Raw genomic sequence first — 19,007 nt, 5'->3', positions numbered from 1 at the left:
TTAGGAATTGTAGCCAATATCCAGGATGGCATTCAATTCTTTCATTGTTTTCTAGTGTTCATAGCCTTTTGTTCTCCTAAATTGGTAACAAATAGATATGGTAGATGTAATGGTAAATGACTTATATATGGCCTCCTTCCTTTTAAAGCACTTGTGTTAAAATCTACATGCTATTCTGTAAGGATACTCAAGCAACCATTATGGAGAAGTCCTAGTGGTAAGGGACTTGAGCCTTTCTGCAGTGAATAGGAATGGAAGCCTTCTGACAATAATCATGTTTTTATAGGATCCTCCAAACTCTGTCAAGATCTCAGATGACTACAGCCTTAGCCAGTTAATTAAATACAAATACAGGAATATTTTATGCTTTAAGTATTCAGTTAAGTTAAGCTAAACTCTCCCCAGATTATTGCCACAAAAAAATGAAAAACAATAAATATTAACTAAATTTTAACATAATGTTTTAGTAGCAATAGAAGACTATATAGATTTTGGTAAGAGAAACATTATTGTGGACAGAAGGAACCAAAATTTCAATATTTTTGGAAACATATGTTAGGACCTGTTTGAAAGAATTTTGAAGAATCTTTTATCAAAATGTTAATGATCATAGAAATGTAGAAGCATGGAAGATTTTGAGCAGACTCTGAGTGAGAGGTTAAAGAGAAATAACAACACAATCTTCCTGGAAACTATAAGGAAGAAGATATTTTTCCTATAGTGGCCAAAAACAACTGCTGCCTATGACAATATAGGAAGAAGTAAAATATGCAAGATCAACTTGGGAATAGGACCATGAAAATTTCCAGGTAAAATGTGGAGGGAGCAACTGTTGTTTTGATACTTCCATTGAAATTCCAGAGAAGGGAAATAACATAATGAAAAGACTCTTAACAAAGTGAGCCTGTGCTTATGGTTTTGGAAATTCTCAGCCTCTCCAGATAGTAAGTAATACTAAGGTAAAAAGTTGCTTTCAGCTAAATATTAAATCCAGACCAATCTCAGAAATCCTGATCTAAGATTAAATTGAGAGTTTAATATAAAATCACTTAATACCTGAGAAAGACCAGTAGTGATACTTCAGAGGGAATGCAATAACACAAAAGACACTAAAGATTTTTGACAGCCGTTGCTTTACTCAGGATTTTTTTTTTTTTGCTTAATTCATTTATTGGTTCTAATAGTTTATGTTTTGTATGGAGTCTTTGGAGTTTTCTTTATATAAAATCGTGTCAACTGCAAACAGTGAAAAATTGATTTGCTTCTTTCCAGTCTGGATGCCCTTTATTTTTTTTTTCTTTTGTCTGATTGCTCTGGCTAGGGCTTCCAGTACTATGTTGATAATAAATGTGGTGAAAGTGGGAATCCTTGTTATGTTCCAGATCTTAGAGAAAGTGTGAGCATTCATCTGGAACATCTTAGAGAAAGTGTGAGGTAGAGAATGGATGGAAGGGTAGCATGGCATCCTCTAAAGGTAATGTGCCAGGTGCGGCTAAACTTCTGAAGGGAGCACTTGTGTCTTGTGATCTTTCCCACCTGCATGCATTTCTTTTCTTCTGATGTAATCTCTCTCCTGTGTGCTTAGCTGCTGAATGTTGACATATTTCTGCGTAAGTGTTAGCTGGAAATCTTGGTGTTGGCTGGCCCCAGTTTAAGGTGAGGCTTCTCACAGGATAATTTATACTCACAAGACAGAACATCTGGTGAAAGTTGGAGGGGTGATTTTCTGGCTCTACAGGGAGATGGAAGGCATGAGGGAGCACAGGTTGCTTGTGCTAATTTAAAAATAAGAAAGGTAGTCTATGGTATCTCTCTCTCCCTCTGCATTGTGCCCACAGCCACTCCTCCATGTGACTATCCCCATCACTTCCTTTCATTCCCTTCCTCACTCCCCTGACAGCTACCAAATTACATAAGGAATACTGTCTTTTGTCCTTATTGTGATAGCTTTTTAAAACTGTTGTTACTATAAGTCAAAACTCCAGGAATTTGATAAAATCAAACTACTTTATCTTGTTTAAATTAAAAAGAAAAGAAAGTTTTTTAAAAAATAGGACAAATAAAAGGGTATGTTCAGACAACTTCCTGGACACACATAGAGGTGAATTTGTGAGGGTCTAGGGCACTTCATGAAATGCACAGAATTTCTTGCCCTGAGTCTGTGAGAGCTTTCCAGTGCACTGTGGATCTGAGGGATAGGGTTTAGCCCATAAGGGGTTCTGTCAGGTGTCTAGCAATTGGAATGCAGAGAACTGCTGCCTGAGAAAGCTGGCCCCCACAATGGGACCCAGGAGAAGGCAGCTAGAGAGAGCCCGTATCCCTCACTGGTTGCAAAATCCACTACCTCTGTGTCCCCAGAGTTCCCTGCAGGCATCTGGGCCTTTACTCCCTCTGTCTTGCTCAGCACATTTGGAGTAATTTTCACAGTGCTCAGCTGCTTTATGGAGACAAATGTCACATTCAAATTTGGAGATTACATACTCTGAGGCTGAGGATGATTTGTGAGAAATTCTTGGATTCTCTTGCTTCAGCTCCCTCTGGAACTCTCTAGAAGTCTCTGATCATTTTATTTCGTTTCTTTTTATAAAAAAAATTGTTCCAATTAGTTAGTTACACATGACAGCAGAATGCATTTTTACTTATTGTACACAAATGGAGCACAAATTTTTATTTCTCTGGTTATACATGGTGCAGAGTCACACCATTCTTGCAATCATACATATACATACAGGAAATTTCTTATTCAAATGAGAGAGGTTTTAATATATCTATGATCATTTTCCCTAAATGGAAGCTCAAGGTAGATGCTGTGCATCTTAAAGATATTTGTTAATGCTTATCTATAAGAGCAAATTTCAATAAAATTCACCAAGAACTCTCACAGTTCTTAAGATTTATGAGAAACTCTTGGATTCTCTTGCTTCAGCTCCCTCTGGAACTCTCTAGAAGATTCTGGTCATTTTATTTCATTTCTTTTTTTTAAATTAGTTCCAATTAGTTACACAAGACAACAGAATATACACAATTATACATTTGCAAAAATACCACCAGATAAGATTAAAAAGGACATAGTCAATATAATTATTTTAAAATTAGATACTCAAATTCCTCCAAGAAGTAAAAAGACTGAGAAGTTTACTAATTTGCAAATACAAATTTTCATGAAAAAGGAATGGTGTCACAGAGGTCAGAACTTTGGATCATAAAGAAATACTCTAAGCTCCTATTTTCTCAAAGAAGAACAATGGCATAAATATTAATATAGATATAATGTAGTATATTTAATTACATAATTTCAAAGAATTCCTTGCATATTTAGTATTAATTAATACACATAGATTTCCTGTAGATGAATTGCTTTTTGTTAATGAATAATTCACATATATATAAAGTAATTTCCCAAGAAATTATGAAAAAATTGCTTTGAAAGCCTATGTTTATTAAATGATAATGTAACATTTACTCATTGGTGGTGATATTTGCTTCAAAACTTCACAAGTTACCATAGTTCATTTTTATGCTTTTTATTTATACAATGGATTAATGTTTATAAGGCATCAAAATATGCAAAGTCTATTCCCATTTTTTCCTTTGCAAAGTCAAGAATAACATGAATTTAATTATATTTTTTTTTATCATTTTATCATATAGCTTTCAAATAAAGTAATTTGCCATGTTATCCATGTATCACATTAGCATCTTTTATTCATTATCAAAGTTCATATATAAGAAGAATATTGTGTTATTGCAAATTATGCTAAATATTAAAATTAACATTTGATATTTTAAATTGTAAAATGGAGTTTGAGCTCTATTTTACTTTAGTAAACATCCTTTGCCAGCCTGTGACAGCCCAAGGATTATGGAAATTACAAGTGTGATAAATACTTTGGAGATACTATCTGACTGATTAATTTTGGGGAAACAATTTTTATTTATAGAAATTAAATTTATTATAGAGTATAAATAAATACTTTCTTAAAATCAATCAGGAAACTGGCACAAAGGAAATATTCACTTCAGTTTATTACACTAGAAACCCAGGGTTTAGATTCATTACACCAGTTATCAGAGGTCATGCATGGAAAACATTGGAAAAATACCATCCCACACAATTCCTAAAGAATTTCCTAAGAAGTGAACTCAACTAAATCAGACATTATTCGACCAATGATCAGAGAGATACATTTATTATATAAATTTAAATTTCATGTCAAATTTTATTTGGGAATTTCACATTGTCAGTACCCTTCAGAAAACATATAGATTATGTTGAAGCCTTTTTTTCCTCTTTGTTTCCATTTGCATTAAAAGTTTTTATTAGAGAAATTCAGAGCAAAAAAAGTAGATATCACTCAACTTTCTAATGAATATTGCATGCATACACATATATATAGGTCATGAGTTTTGAAAAAAGAAACTTGTGTTCCTGTGGGAAATTAAGCACAATACAAAACAATTAAATTACTTATCTATTCAATGAAGATGAAGTAAGGCAGTAGCTTATTAGCCAAGGATTAAAGAGGACAGTAAGTGTGGAGTAATGGAGGAAGAGAGGGACAGGACTGAAAATGAAAATGTCTAATAGAGTAGTCTTTTTCTTTTGTTCTTCTATTTTCAGTTTTATTTGACAAATATAATTTTATATGTTTATGATTTACAATATGGCTAATGCAAGCTAATTAATATATGTATTACCTCATGTCTCCTTTTTTTGTGTAGAAAACACTCCAAAACCTCTCTATTAGCAATTTTCAAGTATACAAATATTGTTATTAACTCTGGTCACAGTGATGTATGGGAACAATAATTTCTTCTGATATCCTTTCAAAAGTTTCCCTTAGATACATTTAACTCCTTTATTCACTTGTAAATCATAAATTTACTAAACATGATTATTTTTAAGAAGTTAAACTGTAAATTACCTTGGGAAGTAGTTACATCCAAAATGCTTCTGAAACTGTAGGGTGGAAAGCAGCTTCCAGAAAAAGCATTTATGAATTAGCGATGAAGTATTGAGCAGAAATGAGTATAACATGATAAATAAGTATCAGGAGGAACTTTGTAAATTATGAAGCACTCCTACATATCATAAAAGATACAAATAATGTATGAACATCCTGCTGTGAATTAAGATTGGATTAGTATTTATAGTACACTTATGAATTAAATATGGGGAGACATTCTCAGAAATACACCATTATGTGTTTTCATTATTGTTTAAATATCATAGAGTATACTTACAGAAACTTAGATGGTATAGGTTCATAACTTGACATGGCCTTTTGATTCAATAAAGAGGCAGTAAGCATGAGGCTTCTGCTGTGTAACACAGCAAAAATATTCACAGTAAACTTTTAGTGTGTGTGTGTGTGTGTGTGTGTGTGTGTGTGTGTTTAGAAGAATTAAACTAAAAGAATGTAAAAAGAATGACAAAAATTGGGATTTCACCTAGGATGTGTAAGGCTCTATGTTTGATCTTCAGAACCTATACACAAAGGGTAGGGAGAGGAATGGTAAAAAAAAAAAAAAGAAAGAAAACACAATTATTAAAACCCAACCTAGTTTTTCCTATAAAAATTAAAATTATTTATATCTTTATCCTTTTTTCTATAATAGAAAGTGTGAGAAATTTTTTATATCACATGATTATTAATTTAAAATATTATCATTATTTTTCAAGATTAAAATATTCCAAACTATGTTAGTTTACATGTCTTGGCTTCTAAATAGTATAGGCTAGCACATATCTAGAAGTTCTTTGTTTCTCTAAAGTGCAGATTAAATGATATAAACTGTCAATGATATTCATTTTAAATATGATTTTTCATATTAAGAATCTTTTACCTGAGTGCATGCTTAAAATCCTAGCAGTTTGGGAGGGTGAGGCAGGAGTTTTGCATGCTTAAAGCCAGTCTCAGCAACTTAGCAAGGCTTAGTGAGATCCTGTTTCAAAATTAAAAATTAAAAAAACAGCTGGGAATGTGACTCAGTAGTGTTTCAATCCACAGTATCCCCCCAAAATAACATCTTTTATAATCATTATTTTGCCTCTCATTTTCATGGATTTTCTATTAGTATAATGCTTAGATTTTTTAAGACTGTTGGACACATGCCATAGTTGTTTAACATTAATTAAAGAAAGAAGTGGTCATTTTTTTAATATCTGTTTCTATTTCCTTCCTGGTAGTTATATGTATATGGCTATGATCTTTGACTCATGCATAAACTCAGAAGTCTATTCTCAATATTGTTTAAATGTGAAATCTTTTTCTTTAATAACAACACTCCTATTTTCCTGCCACTATTTCCAGTTTGGGGGCTCAATCTCTGAAGTGTGTGAATTTCCTTGTTTTGTATGAATATCAAATATCCAAAGTTCTTGAAAACTCAACTCCATATTACAAGAGTTATGCTTTATTAGGTGACCATTTGTGTCCTGGTCAGCCAGTTATATTGGATTTAGTAGTGTATTAAATTTTATAGCATCAAGAAATCACAGATTTTAATTTCTTATATTGATTTTCTAAAATACTTGGTTAAAATTGCACTTAAGGGGCTGTAGATATAGCTCAGTTGGTAAAACACTTCCCTCGCATGCATAAAGACTTGGGTTCAGTCCCCAGCACCACACACATATCCACGCAAAAAATGCATTTAAGAAGACATTATGTAAAATTTAAAAAGATAGACCAGATTTTATCCACTTAATAATTGTGGGGGAAAACTGTAAATCACAATCATATAAATTACAATGACAATCAGGATAAATACTATCAAACACTAAGAGGAAAACCTATTTTCCATTCAAGTTACACATTCCCAATTATGTTTTTATTATATTTCTACTAAAGTTGCTAAAAATGAAAAAATATTTCATGTATAATCACTTAGATGTAAATAAACACTTTTCTTGAAATTTTGTTCACTTAATTTATGACCCCTGATTTACACAGAAAGTTAAAATTTTTATATGCTTTTTACAGTGAGCTCTCTTAGCAAAGCCTGAATCAGCTTGCCAATTTAATATGCTATGATATAAACTGCATAGCTACAGTTTTGCTTGTTGTTGCTCCTCAATCTGCTTCTAAATAAATATGGCTGTGGTGAATTAAAATCCAAACAGAAAATAAAGTCTCATTCTCAAAAAAAAATTAATAAAAGTATATTATATTAAAAGCCTTAACTAGCAACGTATTCATTCACTACTGTTATCAACTATTATGTACCATACCTAAAATGATGTGCTATTCTTTTATACACCTGGAGTCACAGCAGGATTTTTTTTACACCAGCATCACACAAACATGTATAATGGATTGTGCTATGACATTTTGATGACTGCAATGTCACTGGGCCAAATTATTTGTCTCAGTCTGGCTGGGCACCAATAACCGAGCCACCACAAAAGCCTTGTAGATTCAAACAGAAATCTTTATTCTGGAACTCTCACTGGCACTCTACATGCACTTTCTGGGGACAATACACACCTCCACTGGGCTCTGCATCACAAAATACTCTCTGAATCCCTCCAGAACTCAACAGGAACTCAAGGAGCGGGCGCCTGAGGCAGCAGGATACGCCCTATGCCCAGCAGGATCCACCTTAAACCTGGAACCGCCCTATTCCCAGCATGATCCACACCCTAAACCTGGAACCGCCCTAAACCCGGATCCTCCCTGGTCCTTGAGCAGAGTCACCTTTCTCAAACATTCATGCAATGTCACTGCAAATGATCTGGGTCCAAGGCAAGCCAATTTCCACAATGGATAGTCCTCCCTCTAGCAACATTGGGTAGGCTGACAAGGAAATTGCCATGCGTCATTCCTACTTGGCTATGGCTCTCAGCAATTATTCAGCTGCATTATATTCATATGAGACCACCATCATACATGTAGTCTTTGGTTACCTGAAATGTTATGTAACAAATGACTGTATATTGATTTAAAAAAAATATTGGGAAGAAAAATTGTGAAATTTAGACTGAATGTACTATAAAAATTGAGAATTGAGACAAAATAAATTCTAGATAAATTGTAATAATTACTATGTTTTAAGACTAGGTGCTAAGATGTGTGTTTTTCATCTGTATAAGTGGCATTATATTATAATATGGCATTTTATCTAATACCACCAATGATATAGGGAATGAGAGGGCAAGGTTTCATCTGCATCTATTAGCTTCTTCCATATGATCTCTTTATTATAGTTATTTATTCTTTAGGCCAATTATTTGTACTAATATACCATTGTTTCTCTCTTCTCCTTTTATTTTTTTTGCAAAACACATTTTTTATTGGTTGTTCAAAACATTACAAAGCTCTTGACATATCATATCTCATACATTAGATTCAAGTGGGTTATGAACTCCCATTATTACCCCAAATACAGATTGCAGAATCACATTGGTTACACATCCACAATTTTAAATAATGCCATATTAATAACTGTTGTATTCTGCTACCATTCCTATCCTCTACTATCCCCCTCCCTTCCCCTCCCATCTTCTCTCTCTAAGAGCATTTACTGTAATTCATTTCTCTCATTATTTTCCGATTCCCCTCACATCCTCTTATATGTAATTTTGTATAAAAATGAGGGTCTCCTTCCATTTCCATACAATTTCCCTTTTTTCTCCCTTTCCCTCCTACCTCATGTCTCTGTTTAATGTTAATCTTTTCCTCCTGCTCTTCCTCCCTACTCTGTTCTTAGTTGCTCTCATTATATCAAAGAAGACATTTGGCATTTGTTTTTTAGGGATTGACTAGCTTCACTTAGCATAATCTGCTCTAATGCCATCCATTTCCCTGCAAATTAAATGATTTTATCATTTTTTAGTGCTGCGAAATACTCCATTGAGTATAAATGCCACTTTTTTTTTTATCCTTTTATTGATTGAAAGGCATCTGGATTGGTTCCACAGTCTAGCTATTGTGAGTTGTGCTGCTATGAACATCGATGTGGCAGTATCCCTGTAGTACGCTCTTTTAAGGTCTTCAGGGAATAGTCCGAGAAGGGCAATAGCTGGGTCAAATGGTGGTTCCATTCCCAACTTTCCCAGGAATCTCCATACTGCTTTCCAAATTGGACACACCAATTTGCAGTCCCATCAGCAATGTAGAAGAGTACCCTTTTCCCCACAACCTCCCCAGCACTTGTTGTTGTTTGACTTCAGAATAGCTGCCAATCTTACTGGAGTGAGATGGTATCTTAGGGTGGTTTTGATTTGCATTTCTCTGACTGCTAGAGATGGTGAGCATTTTTTCATGTACTTGTTGATTGATTGTATGTCCTCCTCTGAGAATTGTCTGTTCAGGTCCTTGGCCCATTTGTTGATTGGGTTATTTTTTATCTTATTGTCTAATTTTTTGAGTTCTTTGTATACTCAGGATATCAGGGCTCTATCTGAAGTGTGAGGAGAAAAAATTCGTTCCCATGATGTAGGCTCCCTTTTTACCTCTCTTATTGTTTCTCTTGCTGAGAAAAAACTTTTTAGTTTAAGTAAGTCCCATTTGTTCATTCTTGTTATTAACTCTTGTGCTATGGGTGTCCTATTAAGGAATTTGGAGCCCGACCCCACAATATGTAGATCGAAGCCAACTTTTTAATTCTATGAGACACAGATTCTCTGATTTGATATCAAGCTCCTTGATCCATTTTGAGTTAACATTTGTGCATGGCGAGAGGTGGGGATTCAGTTTCATTTTGTTGCATATGGATTTCCAGTTTTCCCAGCACCATTTGTTGAAGATACTATCCTTCCTCCATTGCATGCTTTTAGCCCCTTTATCAAATATAATATGGTTGTAACTTTGTGGATTAGTCTCTGTATCCTCTATTCTATACCATTGGTCCACCCGCCTGTTTTGGTACCAGTACCATGCTGTTTTTGTTGCTATTGCTCTGTAGTATGGTTTGAAATCTGGTATCGCTATACCACCTGATTCACACTTTCTGCTTAGAGTTGCTTTTGCTATTCTGGGTCTTTTACTTTTCCATATGAATTTCATGATTGCTTTATTTATTTTTACAAGAAATGTCATTGCAATTTTGATTGGCATTGCATTAAACCTACAGAGAACTTTTGGTAATATTGCCATTTTGATGATGTTAGTTCTGCCTATCCATGAACAGGGTATATTTTTCCATCTTCTAAGATCTTCTTCTATTTCTCTACTTAGGGTTCTGTAGTTTTCATTGTATAAGTCTTTCACCTCTGTTGTTAGGTTGATTCCCAATTATTTTATTTTTTTGAGAATATTATGAATGGGGGTGTTTTTCCTCATTTCCATTTCAGAAGTTTTGTCACTGATATACAGAAATGCCTTTGATTTATGCGTGTTGATTTTATATCCTGCCATTTTGCTGAATACATTTATTAGTTCTAGTAATTGTTTTGTAGACCCTTTTGGGTCTTCTAGGTATAGAATCATGTCATCTGCAAATAGTGATAATTTAAGTTCTTCTCTTCCTATTTTCATGCCTTTAATTTCTTTCGTCTGTGTAATTGCTCTGGCCAGTGTTTCGAGAACTATATTGAATAGAAGTGGTGATAGAGGGCATTCCTGTCTTGTTCCAGATTTTAGAGGGAATGCCTTCAATTTTTCTCCATTCAGAATGATGCTATCCTGAGGCTCAGCATAGATAGCTTTTACAATGTTGTGGTAAGTTCCTGGTATCCCTATTTTTTCTAATGTTTTGAACATAAAGGGATTCTGTACCTTGTTGAATGCTTTTTCTGTGTCTATCGAGATGATCATATGGTTCTTATCTTTAAGTCTATTGATGTGGTGAATAACATTTATTGATTTCCATATATTGAACCATCCTTGTATCCCAGGGATGAATCCTACTTGATCATGGTGCACAATTTTTTTGATGTGTTTTTGTATCCGATTCACCAGAATTTTATTGAGGATTTTTGCATCTAGGTTCATTAGAGATATTGGTCTGTAGTTTTCTTTCATTTTTTTAAAGAGAGAGGGAGAGAGAGAGAGAATTTTTTTAATATTTTATTTTTTTGTTATTGGCCGACACAACATCTTTGTTTGTATGTGATGCTGAGGATTGAACCTGGGCCGCATGCATGCCAGGTGAGTGCGCTACCGCTGACCCACATCCCCAGCCCTGTAGTTTTCTTTCTTTGAGGTGTCTTTGTCTGGTTTTGGAATCAGGGTGATGTTGGCCTCATAGAATGAATTTGGAAGAGCTCCCTCTTTTTCTCTTTCCTGAAATAACTTGAAAATTATTGGTATTAATTCTTTTTTAAAGGTTTTGTAAAACTCCACTGTTTACCCATCCAGTCCTGGGCTTCTCTTGGTTGGTAGTCTTTGATTGCTTCTTCTATTTCATCCATTGATATTGGTCTGTTCAAATTGTGTGCATCCTCCTGATTCAGTCTGGGCAAATCATATGACTTAAGAAATTTATCATTGTCTTCACTATCTTCTATTTTATTGGAATATAGGTTTTCAAAATAATTTCTAATTATCTTCTGTATTTCTGTAGTATCTGTTGTGATGTTGCCTTTTTCATCCTGTATGTTAGTAATTTGAGTTCTCTCTCTTCTTCTCTTCGTTAGCATGGCTAAAGGTCTGTCGATCTTATTTATTTTTTCAAAGAACCAACTTTTAGTTTTGTCAATTTTTAAAATAGTTTATTTTGTTTCCATTTCGTTGATTTTCGCTCTGATTTTAATTTTTTCTTGCCTTCTGCTACATTTGCTGTCGTTTTGCTCTTCCTTTTCTAGGGCTTTGAGATAAAGTGTGAGCTCATTTATTTGTTATTTTTCTCTATTTTTGAGGAATGACGTTCAGGTGATGATTTTCCCTCTTAAAACTGCTTTCATTGTGTCCCATAGATTCTGATATGTTGTGTCTGTATTTTCATTTGTCTCTAAGAATTTTTTGATTTCTTCCTTTATGTCTTCTGTAACCCATTGATCATTCAGTAACATATTGTTCATTTTCCATGTGATGTAGGATTTTTCCTTCCTTCTTTTATCATTGATTTCCAGTTTCATTCCATTATGATCAGATAAAATGCATGATATTATCTCTACCCTTTTATATTTACTGAGGGTTGCCCTATGGCATAATATATGGTCTATTTTTGAGAACAATACATGTGCTGCTGAGAAAAAAGTATATCTACTAGATGATGGTTGATATATTCTATATATGTCAGTTAAGTCTAGGTTATTGATTGTGATATTGAGTTCTATAGTTTTTTTATTCAACTTTTGTTTGGAGGATCTCTCCAATTGTGAGAGAGGTGTGTTGAAGTCACCCATAATTATTGTGTTGTGGTCTATTTGATTCTTGAACTTAAGGAGAGTTTGTTTTATGAACGTCACAGCACCATTATTTGGTGCATAAATATTGATAATTGTTATGTCTTGTTGGTGAATGGTTCCTTTTAACAGTATATAATGTCCTTCCTTATCCCTTTTGATTAACTTAGTCTTGAAGTCGATTTTATTCGAAATGACGATGGCCATCCCTGCTTGCTTACGAGGACCGTGTGTGTGGTATATGTTTTCCCAACCTTTCAACTTCAGCCTGTGTATGTCTTTTCCAATCAGATGTGTCTCCTGGAGGAAGCATATTGTTGGATTTGTTTTTTTAATCCATGTTACCAGCCTATGTCACTTTATTGGAGAGTTTAAGCCATTAACGTTTAGAGTTACTATTGATATATGGTTTGTACTTCCAGCCATGTTTGATTATTTATCTTTTTTTTAAATTTAGTTTGTTTCTCCATGATTAGCTTTCCCCCCGCCCTCTGTCTTTACTGAGGCATTTCCCACTGATGATTTTGGTTATTGTTTTTCATTTCTTCCTCATGTAGTGTTTTGCTCAAGATGCTTTGCAATGCTGGTTTTCTGGCTGCAAATTCTTTTAACTTTTGTTTATCATGAAGTATTTTTATTTCATTGTCATACCTGAAGCTTAATTTTGCTGGATACAAAATTCTTGGTTGGCATCCATTGTCTTTCTGTGTTTGAAATACGTTATTCCAAGATCTTCTCGCTTTCAGCGTCTGTGATGAAAAGTCCACTGTTAACCTTATTGGTTTACCCCTGAATGTAATCTGCCCCCTTTCTCTTGTAGCTTTTAATATTTTCTCTTTGTTCTGTATATTGGATATCTTCATCACGATGTGTCTTGGCATTGGTCTATTGTGATTTTGTATGCTCGGTGTCCTGTATGCACCTACAATTTGTATATCTGTTTCCTTTTTTATTTCTAGAAAGTTTTCTGTAATTATTTCATTCAGCAGGGTACTCATTCCCTTGGGTTGAATCTCTATATCTTCCTCTCTCCGGATGACTCTTAAGTTTGTTTTTTTATGTTATCCCATATCTCTTGGATGTTTTTCTCGTGATTTTTTACCATCCTTTTTGAGTTGGCTAGTCTCTTTTCAAGATGATATATTTTGTATTCATTATCTGACGTTCTGGCTTCTACTTGCTCCACTCTGTTAGTGATACTCTCATTTGAGTTTTTAATTTGGTTTATAGTTTCTTTCATTTCTAGAATTATTGTTTGATTTTTTAAAATAATCTCTATCTCCTGATAAAGATGCTTAACTTCTTCTTTTTTCTGTTTATGTAATTCATTTTCAATGTGTTCTTTCACTGTTTGAATTTGCTGTCTCATAACCTCTTTAAGGTTCCATACCATCTGTCTAAGGTATTCCTTGAGTTCCTTATTTGACCATTTTTCTGATGCGTCTAGGTCCTCCTGAATATTTAGGCTGTCCTGCATTGTTTGTACTCCTTTTCTTCCTTGCTTTTTCATGCTGCTCATGTTACTTCTTCTTCTGTTTGACTGCTGAGTTTATGTTTATGCCTATAAATTTATTTGATGCTTGGGAGGAAACATATGAGAAGGGAAGGGAATAAGTCACTAAAGAGAATGAGAGTAAGCAGGTAGAATTCAAGGAAGGGGAATAAGAAAATTGAAAAGAAATGAAAAGACAAAAGAAAAAAAATAGAAAATAAAAAAAGAAAAAATTTTTTAAAAAAATAAAAATTTATATTAAAAAATTTTTTTAAAAATTTTAAAAAATTAAAAGAACAACAACTAAAAAATAAAAATTTAAACAAAATTAATAAATTCAGTCTTAGAGTTTGATTAACTTCTCTTCCAGTAGGTGGAGCTGTGCCCACCGGGCCAAGCTTCTCCTCTCAATAGCCAGGAACCAATCACTGTGGAGCAGCTCCTCCTCCCAGACTGGGCGGGTCTCCAATCCTGAGTGCCTAGGGCCTTTTCTTGTGTCTAGGCACTTCCCCACTTTTCCTCAAGCCAGGCCCTGCTCACCGGTGACGCTCACCACAATACTGGCTACACTCCAGGTCTGCTGCTCCTGGGAGCCCTGTTTTCATGAATGACTGGGCACACTCTCCCTGTTTGCCATTCCCTCAGACCCTAAGTTTGTAGAGCTTGAGGCTGAGAACCCTCAGCAAATTTTGCTTGCCCTACAGTAGCCACGCCCCCGTAGCTGGTGCCAGAGACCTCAGTTGTCAGTACTGGTGGGAGCGGTATCCTGGAGTTCTGTGCTGCAGGTCCCGCACCACTCCTGATTCCCTTGGTCTGGCTATCTCGCTCAAGGGAGAGCTGGGAGGGACCCTAAGGTTTCCCCGCTGTGAGGAGAGGGAAGGCTAGGGGATTACACACCTGTTGCCGCTGGTTTCAATGAAGTTATCTCCTCCGCCACATTCTGGTGACATCAGTTCTCTGCCATAGTGGTATCCCATGCAAATGGTTACAGTTCGTTCCCTTTGCCAGGTGATCAATGCAATGGGTGGGTCCTGACTGTCTCTCCCAAGCCCCGTTTCAATCCTGTGGCCACTGCCTATGAAGGCTCAGTTGGCATTAACCTCCATAGGATCCGAAGGGCCGACCAGTTGTTTCAGTGGGATCTTTTGGTGCTCAGTCACAGCAGTTTGTCTGCGAGAAGCAGGCGAAAGGGAGCTTGAATTCAGCCGATCCGGGCTTGGTGTGTGTTCTGAGAGGCCCAGACTGTTCGCCCCAGATCCATGTCAGCTCAGCATTGCCTAGTGATCCTGAGCAAACAGCATTTAGACGGTTTATGACTCCCTATGCCCGCGCAGCTTAAGAGGTCAGAGACTTGATCTCTCTGTGCCTGCCGCCATGTTGGATCTCCCCTCTATGCTTATTTTGTCTTTGTGATTCCTTTTAGATATTTTCCTTTAATCTGCCATGTTTTTCAATAATCTAATAGCATCTTCTTTAAATTCATCTATTATTATAATTTCAGATATTATTAGACTTTTTAGTTAAAAATAACTATTTTTTTTAAATTCCCATTATCTTTAAAAATTCCTCTATTTTTTCTGTTCCCTGAATATATTGATCAGTTGTGTTAAAGTTCTTGTCTACATAGTCCATAGCTGAGTGACCCCAGGACTCTGTTTCTCATAGATCTTCTTTATCACTTATGTTGTCTCTCCTCTTTACATTTTTGTATTTTAAAAGACTGGCAAAATTCACACTTAACTTTTAATATCATTCATATACTTGTCAACAGAGACAGCAATAACAAGGTGAAGTTTTCTAACAGGAAATCTGCAACACAGAGTTCTCTCTCCCTTAGGGCACCAGCATCATATTTAAATTTACATTATTTTTTTTAAGATAGATATTCAGTTACTCCCAGAAAAATTGCATTTGGTCAGGTTTGGTTTGCAGTTTTAGCAGGTTTTACTGAGGTTTGGTCTTCTCTCTAGTTCACCTCTGCTCCTGGGGTTCAGTTCCATCTGTAGGTTCTCCCTGAATGATGATGGAAGACCCACTTTTTCTTTTCAATTTACCCTTGATATAATCAGCCAACAATCTCAAAATCCCACAATCCCCTCCCTTCCCATAGATGGCTAGATGTGTGTTTCAAGGCCTTCAATTCCACCATTCTTACCTCCTCCCTCCCAGGCAGATGTGCCCCTACACTGCCTCACTTGCTCCATAACCATGAAGGTGGGCTCTTTCTATGAGACATAGAATGTGGTAGCCAAATTATTGTGGAATAAATTTCAAAGAAACATGAATAGCACAAAATTAAGGAGTATAGTGAACCCCCAAGGGCAGAGTGCTCAGGGAACTCTAAGTTTCTGTTGAAAGTCAGTGGTTAATATTGACTGAGTACACACACTCCAAAAATATAGGAAAGTTTGCAGAAGGATTTTAGAATTCAGAAGGGTTTCCATGTGGCAATTGGTAGTTTTAATTGATTCTTATTAATATGAACAATTTCACCTGTCACTAAACAAAATATATGAAAATGAAGTCTTATTTTCTGCTGAAGGTGTCAAAGATACCACAAATAAAAATTTTTGGAAAGAAAATATCTGGAGAAAAGTCAGTCTGTTGGATGGCCATCAGGAGGTAGCTTCATTTTGAGGCAGAGTTTCCCCTTTTTTATGTTTCTTGGGTCACATTTTAAAGCACTACTCAATGCCTGCCTTACAAATATTATGTAACACTTAGGTGAAACAAATAAATTCATATGTAAACACCAATCATGTAATTTATAAGCAACAAATATGTGTATTTTATATGAATAAAATACATGAAAATATTCTTTTCATTCAATGTGGTATATGGTATAATTTTACCATCTATTAACTCACTGGTAAAAATAATCTCTATGATTTTATATACTCTATTTCCTTTACTAGGTTTCGGGCTAAATAGAGTGGAGTTACCATTAAGTAAATCTAGAAAGTAATCTCCAGTGATGACTGCAACGTGCACTTCTACCATCATGAAATGTTCCTTTGGCAGAGCTGCCCAATATGGTGGCTTCTAGCTACCTGTATGGCTGTTGAGAATTTGAATGGTGGATGGCAAAACTCAAATAAAATACCGAGTTTTGGTTTTTGTTTGTTTGTTTTTATCGTATTGAGTTTTAAGTAAGTTAAACTTAAATTTAAACAGCCACAGGAGGTCAGTGAGTAGCATAGATGTAGAGTGACCTTACCAGTTAGCGTTGTCTGAAATGACATTTTACAGAAGCCAGATTCTACTCTTGACTTATAAGATAAGTATACAGAGTTCAAATTCAAAGGTGCTTCCTCATTTAGGTAAGTTTTCCTAAAATGGAGAAACTTCAATTCAGAGCAACAAATTCAATCATTGATTAATGCTTTGCTGAATTTTTTAAAAAATACTTTATTTACATTATAATTATACATAATAGCGGGGTCATGCATGCATGAGATATAATTTACTCCATGTCATTCCTTAGTATTTTCTCTTTCCATCCCCTTCTCCCGCCACCTATTCCTCTTTCTAAACTGGTCTTCTATTTTTTATTTAATTTTTTAAAAAGATACATGCTTAATCTACTAGTTGAAAAAAAGTATTTAAAAAAAATTTTATGAGAGGCCCGCCCCTCCGCCCCAATCTTTCTGCACAAACGCGAGGTGGACACCCTGCGGAGCCAAGAACTGGGGTTTGGCTGACTGCGTGGGGCGGGGCAACTGAGGGGCGGGCACTGATCTGGCCCTTTGGCTAGTGAGGTGGCGTAGGTGTGACGTAGCCGCTCCAGCTCCGCGTGAATCACTGGACTGGGCACCCGCTGCTCACATCAGGTATCAACACCTAAGGCAGAGACGGAGTCCATGGTGGAGCCCTGTGAGCCTGGCGGGCGGGATCCGCCTAAGGCTCGAATGTAGAGGAAGAGGAGGAGCTAGAATCAAGGCTGCGGTGGATCTCCTGGGCCCAGCCAAGGAGAGGCGTCCTGGCGGGGCAGGGGATAGGGGCGCCCTGATGCTGCAGGAAGCGACTGGCTACAAGGGCGCAGCCGCTCTCCGCAGGGCCTGCGACTAGGAATTTCGGCTCTGCCCAAGGACCGGTCCCGCGGTCTCTCTTGGGCCTGGGTGAAACTTCAGAGATGAATGTATTTGTAGATGATCCATAATTTGCTGGTATTATTATATTGAGAGCAGAACAAACAATAAAAGTGGAAGTTTTTCCAGAAAGAATCTCTGAGGGTCAACTGGAAGTTACTTCGTAAAGGATCTTAAAAGGAATATTATTGATGTGTTTAAACCTAAATCAGAAGAGCCTTAGGGTCAACTGAATCCAAAATGGACCAAGTACGTCCACAAGGTCTGCTGCCCTTGCTGCGTTGGCAGAGGCTGCCTGCTTCTTAACCAAGGGCTCCCTTGACCTACCTTGGGATGAAAAGCTTCATCTGGACATTGTACCCAAAACAAATGTGGTTTGGCTTGTGAGTGAGACATTTAATATAGTGCAATTGACCATGCAAAACCTAGAGGCAAAAAGTATGCCTCACAGAAAGTGCCAAAAGTGGGTAGAAAGATTTATCAGATAGGACTCCCTCCTAAGATTGGTTCCTTTCAGTTATTCGTTGAAGGTTTCAAGGAGGCTGAATATTGGCTTAGGAAATTTGAAGGTGATTCTTTTCCTGAGAATATTAGAAAACAAATGTTTTGGGTTACATCATCAGAAATATAAACAAGGTGAATGTTAACTGATTAGTCAGCTATGAAAAGGAGAAACGTAAAAAGGAAAGCTGCCATGAGGAGTCAAACTGGATCAATGATGAAGAATTACTTATTAAAATAGTCGCAGTTGATAAGGGTCTAGCATTTCCTTTTAAACATCCTGAATGGAGAACATATCCATATCCTTCCTCAAGCAAAAGTTCCTTTTCTGAAGAAATCAAAAACTTGGTTCTGCCATGTATTTAGGACATGAACCTTGTGCAAGATCTTTATGAACTTTTTAAGACTCACAAGTTTTGACAAAGCTTTTGAAAGTCAGATGTTTGTAATGAGGGGTCAGATCTTAAATCATGCTCCACATTGAGAAATAGGAAGAGTCTTGGTCATCTAGTACAAATGCCTGTGTGATGTGGAGCACAGGAAAGGGGGAAGTCAGGGTTGGATTACTCAGTTGGGCAGCTCCTTTATCCAGACCTTCCATTGCAAGAAGCCATTTTTTTTCCCCTCGGGATAG

The 19,007-nt window shown here is 36.0% G+C and overlaps 1 pseudogene; it reads left to right on the top strand.

Moving 5' to 3' along the window:
* Positions 1 to 1,458: 1,458 nt before the first annotated feature.
* Positions 1,459 to 19,007, top strand: LOC144251461 (phosphatidylinositol 4-kinase type 2-beta pseudogene; annotated as a pseudogene).

The sequence above is a fragment of the Urocitellus parryii genome (genome assembly GCF_045843805.1).
Source record: "Urocitellus parryii isolate mUroPar1 chromosome 13 unlocalized genomic scaffold, mUroPar1.hap1 SUPER_13_unloc_8, whole genome shotgun sequence".
Lineage (NCBI taxonomy): Eukaryota > Metazoa > Chordata > Mammalia > Rodentia > Sciuridae > Urocitellus > Urocitellus parryii.
The sequence above is the reverse complement of the archived record's forward strand: the minus strand, read 5'-3'. Positions and strand labels throughout refer to the sequence as shown.